The following is a 15,419-nucleotide window of genomic DNA, read 5'->3' as shown; positions in this document are numbered from 1 at the left end:
GTTTTCTCTGCCACTTGTATCTGTTGTCTCTAGATGGCCTGAGCACAAAGTGTCACTGGGTCCCAAGAAGAGAGAAGTACAACTTGGCCAAAGGCTTGCTTGATATTAATAACTAGCCTTTACTGACCGCTTATGAGTTTCCTGGGATTGTACCTTATCTCATTTAAACCTTGCAACCAGACTTAGGGAGTCCTAGTGGCGCAGTGGTTAAGAGCTATGGTTGCTAACCAAAAGGTCGACAGTTCAAATCTACCAGCAGCTCCTTGGACACCCTATGGGGCAGTTCTGCTCTGTCCTCTAGGGTCATTATGAGTCAGAATTGACTTGACAACGGGTTTCTTTAACCAGTCTTAGAGGAAGGAGTGCCAGGCATTGTGATAAATGCTTTACACATATTAATCTCATTTAGTGCTCCAAACATCCATATGAGCGTCAGGGAGGGGAGATACTTGGAGATAAAACAAGAGAAGTACACAAGCACAAGCTTTGATCACAGTGCGTGGAGGCTGGGGCAGATTTGGTAGCACAATGGAATTTCAAGTTCTATCAAACAAGTCTATTGCCCAGGGTCACAAAATAACTGAGATTCAAGTCATCTGATTAGTCTAGAGGCCATGCTCTCAACCACTTTTCAAAACAAAAAACCAAACTCGTTGCCTGTATAGTCAATTCCCACTCATGGCAACCCTATGTGTTACAGGGTAGAACTGAGTTCCATAGACTTTTCTTGGCTATAACATTTACAGAAGCAGATCGTCAGGCCTTTCTCCAGGTGGTGCTGCTAGGTGGGTTTGAACTGCTAACCTTTGGGTTAGTAGTTGAGTGCAAACCATTTGAGCCATCTAACATGGATAAACCACTGTTTACATGGCCTTAATTTCTCTTCTACTTCTACCTGGTTTCTCTGCTTAGAACAGCAGGGTTCCTCTAAGGCTTGGATCTACTTAACTTCTAACTCTTCTTTCCTAGGATGGAATTCTTCTCCTTGTGTATTGTACTCATCTGTAGACAAATCTTGTGTCCCTAAAATTCCTACCTGACTCCCAAATTGGATCCTATATATGCACCCCCTGTATACTTTAGGGAAACCCTGGTGGCGTAGTGGTTAAGTGCTAAGGCCGCTAACCAAGAGGTTGGCAGTTCGAATCTGCCAGGCAGTCCTTGGAAACTCTATGGGGCAGTTCTACTCTGTCCTATAGGATTGCTATGAGTCGGAATTGACTCAACGGCAGTGGGTTTAGTTTTTTTGGTTTGGGTATACTTTAGACAATGTATTCAGAATAGTCCATTCGTCTAGGGCATATAAATTTACATTTACATAAGTTTGTCTTTTATCAAGCACATCAGCACTACGTATATTTGAAAACAGACCATATATCTGACCTATAGGACATACACAGAACCCTTGCCATAACCCGATGGTCCCCTGGGGCCTGAAGTCTACAGGCTGAGATCATTGTCCAGTAACAGCACAACTTAATGGCAGAGAGGTGAAACATGAGAGCTGTATACCAGCTTTGACCATGGTGCAGTGGATCCTGGGGCTGTTTTGATAACATGACCTGAAATTTTATAAGTCCTATTATGTAATAAAATTGAAATAAGGGCTTGCATTTTCTAGGTAGTGAAGAGGCTTCTAACCAAGTTACACAGTGATAGCCCATACATCGCACAGTCATTCCAAGGGGTATCATCCCTTTCCTGCCTGCCTGTCAGGGGGTGTTGTTTAGAATGCAGGCCTGTATTCTCACTCACTGCGCTAGGATGTTCAGGCCTTTATCAACTCCCGCAGGAGTTTTGTTCTTGCCTCAGGACAGTCCCTCTCTCCTTGGAATTGCCAAGCAAGCTGTTCTGCTCCTCCTCACAGATTCACTTCCTTCTCCTTTTGCTGCCTCCCCAGTTCTGAAGGCTTAGACTTCAGTCTGTGATCTCTTTTGAGCTCTGTACAAACCTACACCAAGAAGGAGATGATGTGCTGTGTGCTTGATGGGGGAAAGGAACGTGGAAATGGCAGGGAGGGAAATTCCTCATAAATTAGTATGTTGAAATGCTATTTAGCCTCTGAACTGGTCCAATGTGCTGCAGTGCTGGTGGAAGGATCCAGAGCCCCCTGGGCTTCTTTACTCCTCACCAGGAAGTTCCTGAGACACTGTCACAAAAACTCTACTAAATTTATTAAGCAGTTTGAAAACCATGTATATGAAAGAAAAAGGGTTCACCTTTAGTCTTTTACATGGCAGCCATAATCATAGCAACTGTACTAACCATACTTTCTCTATCATATTCCATTTAATCTTTTCATTACTCTAATGAAGCAGATTCTGCTGTTACCTTCATTCAATCGATGTGGAAACTGAGATACAGAGAGACCAAAATAACTGGCCCAGGGTCCCCTAGCTGGTAAGTGAAAGAGATTTGTACTATCTGACTCTGTGCCCTTGGCAATTACACCTCTTCCCGTAAAGCTACCCGAAAGTATTAAATCCAAAGAGTAGACCTAGTTTAATAGTTAGACTTGATAAGAGATTCTTTGAAAATAAGCTTTTAAGAAAAGTTTTTCTACTAGGTGACATTACAACCTAAACATCAGTCCTCCCTTTGTTTGCAAATAGGGACAAGTAGCTAAGGTTAGAGAGGCGATTCCCACAGGGTCTAGTCAGTTGCAGACTGTTTGGATTACAAATCACCTAACCTGCAAATGAGCCCCCGCCTTCAAAATGGGAATTAAAGCAAAAAATACTGTAACATTTGTGCAAGTTCAGTAGCACTGTTGGAAAACTGACTCTCTGTTCTACATTTGCTGAGTTACAAGTGCCATCTGTCTATGTTTAGCATTCATTCATGCCTCGTGGACTGCAGTGGATCAGAAGTAGCCTAACGAAGACTGTAGGTTTCATTTACCATAGCTGGTCCACCTTGCTGAGTGTCAGGTATTTTAAAATTCACCCTTTTACCACCTCCCACAGGCCTACCACTGTTGAAAGCAATAATTCAACATGAATATTTCTTTTTGGTTTCTTATGTTCTTTCACTCCTATTTCCTTCAGAGGGCAAACAAAGCAGATTAAATTCCCCATGCATTTAAGTTATTGGAATATTACTCACAACCTCTGTAGTTAGAACTTCTGTTCTATGTCAGGCACTGAGACTGGCCAATATCTCCACTCAGGTTTATCAAGAGAGCCACTTTTGCTTTAAGCACCTTGTCTTTGCCTCCCTGGTTTCTCCGCTCAGTTTTCTGCTTATCTGTCTCCAGTGCCCTAGGTTACCTCAAACCTCTGGTATTAGTTTCCTTTTGCTGCTGTAACAAATTACACACTCAGTGGCTTAAAGCAACAGAAGTTTATTATCTTATAGTTCTGGAGTTCAGTCATGAGAAATGAGTCTTACAGGGCTAAAATCAAGGTGCCAGCAGGACTGGTTCCTTCTGGAGGCTCCAGGAAGAATTGATTTCCTTGCCTTTCCCACCTTCTAGAGTTTGCCTGCATTCCTTGGCTTGAGGCACTGCATTACATGTCTTTTTTCCCCTCTGCTTCTGTAGTCACTGTCTTCTCTGTCTCTCTGTCTGAACTTCTTGCATCCCTCTTATAAAGAGTCTTGTGATTAATTAGGACCAATCGGAAAATCCAGGATGATTTTCACATCTCATGATCCTTAACTTAATCCCATTTGTGAAGTCCCTTTTACCATGTAAGGTAATATATTCACAGTCTCTGGGAATTAGGACATGGATATCTTCAGGGGACAATTATTCAACTTATCATACCTCCCTCTTTCAAAGAACTGTTCAATTATATAAGTTCTGTTCAGGGATAGAATGAGCATGAAACTTAGAGAAAAGAAACTTGAGCTCCAATCTTGAATCTGACATTACACCTGATTTCAGACCTTGAACGAAGCATTTCACTTCTCTAGAGACTTGTACCATGGGGGCGTTGGATTAGTTCATTAACATCCTACCCATCTATAACATTGCATAACTTGACAAATTTATTTACATTAACCTATAAGTGACTCAAAGCATTTTTACTGTGGATTATGCTTTTCTCCAGAAGATTAAATTTATTCTAAAAATAATACTTCATCAAATCTGATGTAAGAAGTATTTTCTTTAGACAAAGAAACATATTCAGAACTACTGGAACCATACGACATAGGCAACCAGGTTCTTCTGCTAATATTAAGGCCCATCCAACTTGGGAGCTAGTCACATACATAAACAAGCAGGCCAAGGTTTCTCAAAGTATGGTCCATGGATCATTTGCATTAGCATTACCTGGGACACTTGTTAAAAATGCACATTGCAGGGTCCCACCTCAGACCTATATTATAAAGACTCATAATTGACATATAACAAGTGCCTTAGGTGGCTCATTTGCACAATAAAGTTGAGAACCACTGAAAAAATAACAATTACTATTTACTATTAAAAGCTCAGATCATTAGAGCTGGAAAAGATTATTCCCACTCCCCTATCTCATCTCCATATTCATTACTCAGGTAAGAAAACTGAGGCTTAGAAGAGTAAATTATCTTTCCCAAGGTCCAACCGTTGCTTTAGGTGGAGTCAAGACTATAATCTGAGCCTCTGACTTAATGCTTAGAGCTCATTGGCAGTTGTACTCTTTTTCTTGTGAACAACAAAAACAAGAAAAAAAGACTTCTGGCTACATTACTTTTCTTTAGACCGAGTAGTTCCTAGTTTTCAAATTAGTCATAGTCAAAAGTGTTATATATGAAGAAGAATGCAGCATCGGGATCGGAGGAAAACTCATTAACAACCTGTGATATGCAGATGACACAACCTTGCTTACTGAAAGTGAAGAGGACTTGAAGTACTTACCAATGAAGATCAAAGACCACAGCCTTCACTATGGATTACACCTCAACATAAAGAAAACAAAAATCCTCACAACTGGACCAATGAGCAACATCATGATAAATGGAGAAAAGATTGAGGTTGTCAAGGATTTCATTTTACTTGGATCCACAATCAACACCCATGGAAGCAACAGTCAAGAAATCAAACAATATATATCGCATTGGGCAGATGTGCTGCAAAAGACCTCTCTAAAGTGTTGAAAACAAGGGGGCTGCTTTGAGGACTAAGGTGTGCCTGACCTAAGCCATGGTATTTTTCAATTGCCTCATATGTATGCGATAGCTGGACAATGAATAAGGAAGACTGAAGAAGAATTGATGCCTTTGAATTATGGTGTTGGTGAAGAGTATTGAATATACCATGGACTCCCAGAAGAACGCGCAAACCTGTCTTGGAAGAAGTACAACCAGAATGCTCCTTAAAAGCAAGGATGGCAAGACTGCATCTTACATACTTTAGACATGTTATCAGGAGGGACCAGCCCCTGGAGAAGGACATCATGCTTGGTAGACGGTTAGTGAAAAAGAAGACGACCCTAAATAAGATGAATTGACACAGTGGCTGCAACAGTGGGCTCAAACATAGCAACGATTGTGAGGATGGTGCAGGACTGGGCGGTGTTTTGTTCTGTTGTACGTAGGGCCACTATGAGTTGAAATTGACTCAACGGTACTTTAACAACAACAAATATGTATCCAACTGATATCATAACCACAGGGAAACAAAATAGTCCAAATAACTTTAATACTCTGAATATATCCCCTTAATGAGATATATTCTAAGAACAAAACAAATTCCAAAGAAATATTAACTTGGCAAATTTGTTGTTCGAAGTGGTATGGGGGTAGTATCACTGAATTTCGTGTATATTATAGGATACATAAAATAAGTAAATATATAGTTCTTGGAAACCAATATTCTCACTGTGGAGGAAGAATAAGTAAAATATGGAATGAGAAAAACCCTCCCCTTGGATTGTGTCTGTGCATGCTCTTTCCATTGAAAGGGCTTAGAAACAATTAGCGTACTGTGGCTATGAAATACTTAGAGTTCAGACCTTGGTTTCTAAATTAAAGGAACCAATCCTTTTTGAAGAAATTATGAATTCTCAGCCTGGAGGAGGGAAAGTATAAGATAAGCCTGAAGTATTTAATTATGCCAGAAAGTAAAGAAGTGCTCAAAAACCGATAAGGAGATGTCAAAAGGTATAGGGAGGGGCTCCCACTGGCCAAATTGAACATTGAGAAAATGTTGAGAGTAATGGATTATTAAGCATTTAATAAAAAATAATCTGTAAATCCATAGAGATATAAAACTTTATAGGTCTATCTATCTGAGTATAAATACAACAATCTTATAGGTCTCTGTTCAAAATGATTGTATAATAGTCTTAATATTCTAAATGCGAGTATATGTATCTACTTATATTAGGTCCTTTAATAAATGTCTTTCACCATTGCTCTAACTTGTATTTCATGTAATTGGATTTTAAAGCTGCACATGCCTCTAAATAATAAATTCTGAATATTTTAAAATAATTTCTGAATATTTCTTAATTTCAGAAATTCTAAAATTTTATTTGGCACATGTGTAAGATTTATGGATGTAATTTCCTTGGCATATTTTTGCAATTTATACCCAATTTATACCTGATTGTGAGGATGACACAGGACTGGGCAATGTTTCATTCTGTTATGCCTGGTCCTGTGCCATCCCCACAATCGTCGTTATGCTTAAGCCCATTGTTGCAGCTACTGTGTCAGTCTATCTCATTGAGGGTCTTCCTCTTTTTCACTTATCCTCTACTTTACCAAACATCATGTCCTTCTCCAGAGACTGATCCCTCCTGACAACACGTCTACAGTATGTGAGACGTAGTCTCGCCATCCTTGCGTCTAAGAAGCATTCAGGTTGTGCTTCTTCCAAGACAGATTTTTTCGTTCTTTTAGCAGTCCATGGTCTAGTCAATACTCTTCTCCAACACCACAGTTCAAAGCCCGCAATTCTTCCTTATTCATTGTCCAGCTTTTACAAGCATAGGAGGCGATTGAAAGCCCCATGCTTGGGTCAGGCGCCCCTTAGTCTTCAAGGTGACATTTTATGAATAGTCATAGAATTTTAAAGTTAGGAAGAGTTTTTGGAACTATTTGGTTTAACATTCATTCATCCCACAAATATTTTTACATGTCAGGTGCTATCACAGGCCTGACTACAGTGTATATGGTACAGGTTTTCCACTACGCATCTCTAGGAAACACTGTTCACAGTGTTTATACAGATGGTATCATCTATGGTTTGCAAAGTGCAAACTGCAACACATTTGTTTTCAGCACCCTGGTTATGGAGATAAAATAGTGAAAAAGACAAAGAAGGCACAGACTACTAAAACTTCAGCCTAGAGGAGAAAATATACACATGAACAGGCAAACACACAACAGGGGTAAAAGCAGTATGACACATTGTTACAGGAGCACATAGGAGGGACAGCTACCTCAGAACTGGGAAATGAGGGAAGATTTCATGAAAAATAAGTTACACCTATGCTGAGGCCTGAATAAAAAAGACAAGCTGGTAAAAGGAAAGGAAGGAGGAGGAAGAATGTCCAGGCAGAGATAACTGCAAGCTCTTCAAGGTCAAGAGAGAGGGTGGTGTTCAGGAAACATACAGTCCTGTGACAAGAACAAAGAAGTGCTGAGAAAAGATGGAAGCTGCAAGGAGGTTAAATGACTTGCCCAGAGTGAGCTACTCTATCTTCTCCTGTAGTTCATTAGTGAACATATTAAATTACAACAGATCTATTCATCACAAGTACAATTTTATACCCTGGGAAATGTTCTGTCAACAAGTATACTACAGTGTAATACAGTGAGACCTCGATAAAACCTCACTCTAGACTAAATGGTAGCTAGGAGTGAGAATCGACTTGATGGAAACAAGTTTGGTTTCAGTGTTAGTTTAGACTGGAGTTTATCAGTTCTCCAAGGACAGCAACTGGAGCCCTGGTGGTGCAATGGTTAAGTAGCTCGGCTGCTAACTAAAGGTCAGCAGTTTGAATCCACTAGCTGCCCCTTGGAAATGTTATAGAGCAGTTCTACTCTGTCCTATAGGGTAGCTATGAGTTGGAATCAACTCGACAGCAACAGATTTTTGTTTTTTAAGGGCAGCAACTAGTGCTGTTCATCTTTGCATATCCCACAAAACTAAACAAGAAAATCTGTTGCCGTGGAGTCGATTCTGACTCTGGTAACCCCATGTGTTATAGAGAAGTAGAACTTGCTTGAAATCTTTCCGGAAGCAGTTCAGCAGGCCTTTCTTCTGGGGAGCCCTGTAGTGTCTATGTATTCTCTTGCACACGGTTTATTTTCAGAGATTTTTTGACTTGTTAAATTCTTGAGGTCTCCACTGATGTAAATAACTGAAATATAAATAATTATTTCAGGAAGATATTTGACCTTGATATGAGGGCATCTTCATATTCAAAAGCTAAGAGTAAAAACAACAAAGAAGGCAAGAGTAAAAGCATACTAGTATCTTTGATATCATCCTGTTTGCTATTCCCATTTGCTTCTGGTATTCTTCCTGTTGGCAGTAAATACAAGTAATTTACAGTCAATCAAAATTGAACTGATAAATGACATGAGTCAATCTTTAGCGGGTCTTTAAAAAATCAAGATATATTATGTTCCATTTATAGCAACATTTATGTAATACTGCACTGATGTAATCAAATTATCTTGTAATTTTATTCTTGAAAATCAAATTATTTTACATTATTTTTTTTGCTGTCAAAATACCAGTGTAATTTGTTGCTAATGGATTATCATATTTCCTTCTTTTATTAGGTTCATGAAATTTTCAGGAATTAAAGCTAGTCCTGAGGGAAGTTCATGAATGCCTGGTGCTGGACTGTGGTAAGTCCTCAGTCCTTAGCCATTTTTGCTTGACTGAGCAAATCTTAGGTCCATTGTCTGGGTTAGTTAAAAACAAAATTTGTAATTTTATCTATGTTATGATTTCTTTTTATAGTTATTTCAAGATATTTTATTTTATATGGATCAACTATAAATACATTTGTTTATCTTTTTTTTCCTGAAGTTGTTTTTGTGGTGATAGGGTGGTTATTGAGGTTATGGTTTTCTTTTGAACAAGTCATGTTACTGAATGTATTATTAGTATAATCTTGTTTCCTCAACACCGTACCATGGAAATTTTCAAACATACTGAAAAGTTGAAAGCATTTTGCAGTGGACATCCATATATCCAGCATCTAGTTTCTACCGTTAATAATTTACTATATTTGCTAATCCTCCTTAGTTGATTATTATTATTTACTTAATTAGCTTGTATTTTCTAGATAAATAATTAAGCATGCAAATAAACACTTTTTTCCTGCTTATGAGTATTACACCTCTTGTTTCATGGATTAATTGGAGAAATGCTTTTTAAAATAATGGTTATTGTTGACTTGTTCTCCTGAATAAGAATATATTCAATATTTACTGTTTAATATGTTACTGATGATAGTATGCCATAGATATTCTCTTTAAAATTAAGGAAGTATTTTTATTCATACTATAAAAAGACTTATTTATTAGCAATAGGTATTGAATTTCTTCAAATAATTGGACACATTGATAATTAAAGCTTACTTCCTTTGATTTTTCTGATTGACTAATTGAATGATTCATTCATTTATGAAGTGTTTATTAAAATCATATTTCATCCCAGGCACTGTGCTTGGTACTGAACATATAATGATAAAATCCCCCCAAAAGTCCTGGTTCTTGCCCTCTTTTGGGGTTGTTATGATAAATTATGATTATAGATTTTTTTTTTTTTAGTAAGACATTTTGTCATTAATTAAATAAAACCTACTTGGTTTTATATTTTATTGTTTCAACATATGGATGAATTTGCTTTTCTAATATCATTATTGAGAATCTTGAATTTTTTTACAAACGAGGTTTAACTTTTAAAATTTTACTTATAATTTTTTTTTGTTTTTGTTAAGCTGAGTTTGGTAGATTTTCATACACAGATTATGCTTGCTTTTATAATTTATCTTTTTTATGAGATGAAAATATGCATGTTATAACATGAGAATTATCTGTTCCTTGAAGATTTGAAAGAATTTGTCCATATAAACTTCCAGGTTGATTCTTTTTAATTCAAAGTAGTTATTTTCCTAAAAATTTACTGTAGCCGGAGAGGAGATCTTTCTGGGATCTTAACCATGGGAATCTCATGGGGTTCTTATAGATAAAGCCCATGAAAGTGTGCTCCTTGTAAGACTGTGGCCCCCAAAACTTTTTCACTTTCACCCTAGTCTATACTCAGCCTAGGAAAGGGTGTAGAATAAGAAATAAAGGGACCAGAATGCCCTATAAACCCTAAAAATTCTCCTGGATCATGAGTTTAGGCAAAAACCCATGACCTAATTTTATTATTATTTTTTTTAACCATTTATTTATGATGACTTTGAGGCTGGAATATTTCTCTGGGGATAGTTTAGTGAGTGCATAAATTGAAAAAGAGTCAATCTCAAAGGACTGTCAATGTAAAGAACACATTTTATATTATAAGCCTAATTAAAAGCTGAAAATGCAAATAAGTATGTGGGTGGAGAAACAGGAAGTCTCTATATTAAATTGGGTTTTATCTTCCAGACTGAATTGAAATAATTTCTAAAAAGATGAATAACGCCAGTTATGTACATGGGACGGGGGCAGATTACTTGAAAATGTGTTATGTCTATACTTGATAATGGGATCTCTCTCCATTGCCTACTTAGTTCAGAGAAAATAATTCCTCTTATTGGATAATATTTTTATACCTGGAAACTCAAAAGACAAAGATTAATTTAATCAGATAGCCAGAGCCTAAATTGTTTCATGTTTTGATTTCAAATACCGAGACAGGAATGAATTTATTAAGGATGGATAGGGAAGCACTGGTTCAGAGGACAGACAGGGGCCTTAGGAGCCCTTGGAAGACCAGCACCTTAAAAAAAAAATAATTTTTTTTTAATTAAATCTTTTTTTTTTTAAGTTTTGTTTCCTCTGCTTTAAAGATCTCTAAGAAGGAGGACTTTATCACCTTTATTTGGGTGATTTCTAATGTTTAATTAGTCTGAAAAAGTTCTTTCTCATGTTTAAATTCTCTCTTGCTGTACTTCAGGGCCATTTCTTTTTATTCACAATGACTACCAGCTGCTATCATCTTTAATATAATAACTCTTCCTATAAGTGAGGAGATTCATCAAGTCAGGTCTTAGGTTCATCGTACAAGTTAAAATCATCAATTAAAGGAGCAGCTTGCAATTATACATTTACCATGACAAAGAAAAAAACCAATAAATGTAGGCAACCCGCAGAAAGAAAGAACTCTAGCCAATCTTTTCTCATAAGTCCCCTTTCCAAACCTTTTCTATATATATATATATATATATATATATATATACATATATACACAAAACTACCCAAAGCCGTATATATATACCAAAAAAAAAAAACCAAACCCAGTGCCGTCGAGTCGATTCCGACTCATAGCGGCCCTGTAGGACAGAGCAGAACTGCCCCATAGAGTTTCCAAGGAGCGCCTGGTGGATTTGAATGGCCAACTCTTTGGTTAGCAGCCATAGCACTCAACCACTACACCAGCATATATACATATATATATATATATATAGACACACACACACACACACATATACACACATATATATATATTTTCTTTCTGGCTTCCCTATTAATTATTTAGATTAGAAGTACATATGTAGAAGGATGGTTCTGTGTGTACAAAGTTGAATCAATGCAGACCCATTTTCTTCATCTGGGACTGCATATTTCATGAATATCTCTCTTCTCTGTTCTGCTTGCTCTAGTCCTTGGGAATAGCATCAAATATCCATCAAATCCATAGGACTTCAGAAAGCATTCATCACTAAGTAAACAAATAATTTCTTCTATAAGGAACAGCACAAAGCTGGTTCCTATGAGGCAGAGGTTAAAGACATCCCAAATGTCCAGCTTTTCCAAGTTGCTGCACCACTCCATCATCTTTATCATCAACTACTCCGTCTCCTTTTAGCACTCTCCCTCCCATCTTTGGGTTCCCTAATTCACTGCAGCATCTCACAGAACTCATGAACCATGTAAAGGAAATGACTCATGCGGTTATGGAGGACGGCAAGTCCCAAATTCATGGGTCAGGCATAGACTTCTCCCTGGCCCTCAGTCTCTGCCCAAAGGCACTCAGCTTTCTTGCTCTGTGGACCAGGAAGCCCACTTTGCTGTCTCCTGCGGGTCTCTCCTTTCTTGGTGGTGGTGGGCTCTTCTCTCTGCTCTGGAATTGGCTCTCTTTTAAGATAAAACTGACCAGACCCCTTGATGGGCAACAATTACCCCATCACACTGTTCTGCCCAGTTACCTGGGTGAGAGTTACAAGACCGTGGCTAGAAAGGCCACACAAAAACCAATCTATTACACCACACTAAGCAAAGTTATTTTAGCCCAAATGGCTATTTGGGTCATCATATTGATAAAGAAAAACTATGTCTTGGTGTCTGGCATAGATTTTGAGGACAATTGAAATGAGGAACAATTCACTGAGCATCATGCTATTGTTGTTGTTAGGCACTGTTGAGTTGATTTCAGCTCATAGTGACCCTATATGATAGAGTCGAACTGCTCCATAGGGATTTCTAGGCTGTAATCTTTACTGGAGCAGATTGCCAGATCTTTCTCTCGTGGAGCTGCTGGGTGGGATTGAACTGCCAGCCTTTCAGTTAGCCACCGAATGCTTAACCATTGTGCTACCAGACCTCCTTATGGTGTTGGGGAAAGGGACGCAAAAATAAATATACACACACACGTGTGCTCACACAGAATTGTTTCTTTACTCAGTAAAGGATATATAAGGAATCTATGCCAGGGAAGATCAATAATAGCTCTTTTAAAATGAACTCCTAGGGCACTACTGGAATCTTTGATCATCATTTAGCCAGGAAGCTCTTGTTTTGTTTTTGTTTTAATAAAGCCTCGAATATTATAGAAACGTATCTGTTTTCTGAGGTTTCATTAAATTATACTTAAGTTCATTTTTCATGTGGAAAATGAGCTCCAGACTTCAATATGATAAATCATTTCCTTCTGTTTGACGGTGGTAGAGGAAGTTAATTTAGTGCTGCTGCAGTGGTCCTGGTTATCTCTTATTCTGGGGCTGTTGTGATTAATAGGATTACATTGGAGTGATTGCAATGACCTATTTGTTTATCCCATCACTGGGGTCAGTGCTGAAGTTCATAGTCCAGGATTCTGTTAGTTTTGAAACCTAGTTTGTCGCGTTCATAATGTAATAAACTTCTGTTGTATCATCACCCCGTGGACTATTAAACGAAGTGCACTCTCAGAGCCATCCATGTTATGGGAATTTGGGGCATTTATTTGGAAAATATTGATTGAGCAACATCTTTTACTGTGCTGAGGTAATCAAGGCCACTGCCCTGGATGCAGTGGGTGAGGCCATTTCATACTTTGGCAGCCTGATTAGGGGTGTAACTGTGAGCAGTGGGGCAGAGTGGAGTTCTGGAGGGGTAGGCGAAATAACAAGTGACTGATACCTTTCTTGGATTCAATATCATCAATAATAAAGTGAGGGATTAGACTAAATGATAATTTTTTTTTTTCAGATTGTGGAACACCTCTCCATTTTTTGGAGTGTCAAGAAATACTGACATATTTAATTCCACGATGTAATCTAGGAGATCTCCTTTTTATGTGTGCACACACTGTATGATTCTGGTCATGGCATACTTAAAAGCATGAATTCTTTTGTCTGGGGAGTGGTACTACCCAAGACCTAGACAAGTGGGAACCCTCCCCCAGGCCTCATACCTAAGGGTGCCTATGTGTTGATCATATTTTCCTTGAAATTTTCTTTTATCCCCATCCAATGCTTTGAACTGGCTTGGAGCTAAGATTGCTATCCAGTTAGGGTGTTCTGGATCTGGACTGGGATGTGCTTGTGGCCCAGTCCCAATTTTTCCACTTTGGGGTAGTCTAACCTCTACCCCACAAAATGGGTTAACCAGATACCCTGAGAATTTTTGGAACTCGCAACTATGAGGTCATCCTGGGGCTCCATGGCTGTGTTTTTATGGCTGGGCCCTGATTCCAAGAGGGCAGTCTGGTGAGCAAATCACCCCAGGGGGCAAGTGCAGCATTTCTTTTTTGAGTTTGTATAATACTGAGCTGCCAGAATGGTGTTCACATGCCAATTTTGGGCGACTGTCACTCATGTCCACCATTTGTCAGTTTGTTGTACTGTGGTGGCTTTCTTGTTGCTATAATGCTGGAAGCTATGCCACTGGTTTTTCAAATACCAGCAGGGCCACCCATGGTAGACAGGCTTCAGCAGACCTTCCAGACTAAAGTAGACTAAGAAGAAGGACCTGGCAGTCTACTCCTGAAAGAGATTGGCCAATGAAAACCTTCTAGATAGCAGTGAAACATTGTCTGATACAGTTCCAGAAGATGAACCCCTCAGATTGGAAGGCACTCAATATGCTACTGGGAAAGAGCTGCCTCCTCAAAGTAGAGTTGACCTTAATGATGTGAATGGAATAAAGCTTCGGGACCTTCATTTCCTGATGTGACATGACTCAAAGTGACAAGAAACAGCTGGAAACATCCATTATCGGAATATGGAATGTACAAAGTATGAATCAAGGCATAGGCATTCGACTATGTGGATCATAACAAATCATGGATAATATTGCGAAGAATGGGAATCCCAGAACACTTAATTGTGCTTGCGTAGAACCTGTACATGGACCAAGAGGCAGTTGTTTAAACAGAGCTAGGAGATACTGCATGGCTTAAAATCAGGAAAGGTGTGCCTTAGGGTTGTATACTTTCACCATACTTAACTCAATCTGTATGCTGAGCAAATAATCTGAGAAACTGCACTATATGAAGAAGAATGTGGCATCAAGATTGGAAGATGACTCATTAATAACCTGTAATATGCAGATGAAACAACCTTGCTTGCTGAACATGAAGAGGACTCAAAGCACTTACTTATGAAGATCGAAGACTACAGCCTTCAGCATGGAACTACATCTTAAGATAAAGAAAACAGAAATCCTCACAACTGTACCAATAAGCATCATCCTGATAAATGGAGGAAATATTAAAGTTGTCAAGGATTTCATTTTACATGGATCCACAATCAGTGCCCATGGAAGCAGCAGTCAAGAAATGAAATGGTCATTGCATTGGACAAATCTGCTGCAAAAGACCTCTTTAAAGTTAAAAAGCAAAGATGTTACCTTGAGGACTACAGTGTGCCTGACCCAAACCATGGTATTATCAGTTGCCCCATATGCATGCAAAAGCTGGACAGTGAATAAGACTGAAGAAGAATTGATGCCCTTGAATTTTGTGGTGTTCATGAAGAATATTGAATATACCATGAACTTCCAGAAGAAGGAACAAACCTGTCTTGGAAGAAGTACATGCTCCTTAGAAGCGAGGA

Source organism: Loxodonta africana, chromosome 2, assembly GCF_030014295.1.
Source record: "Loxodonta africana isolate mLoxAfr1 chromosome 2, mLoxAfr1.hap2, whole genome shotgun sequence".
NCBI lineage: Eukaryota > Metazoa > Chordata > Mammalia > Proboscidea > Elephantidae > Loxodonta > Loxodonta africana.
The sequence above is the reverse complement of the archived record's forward strand: the minus strand, read 5'-3'. Positions refer to the sequence as shown.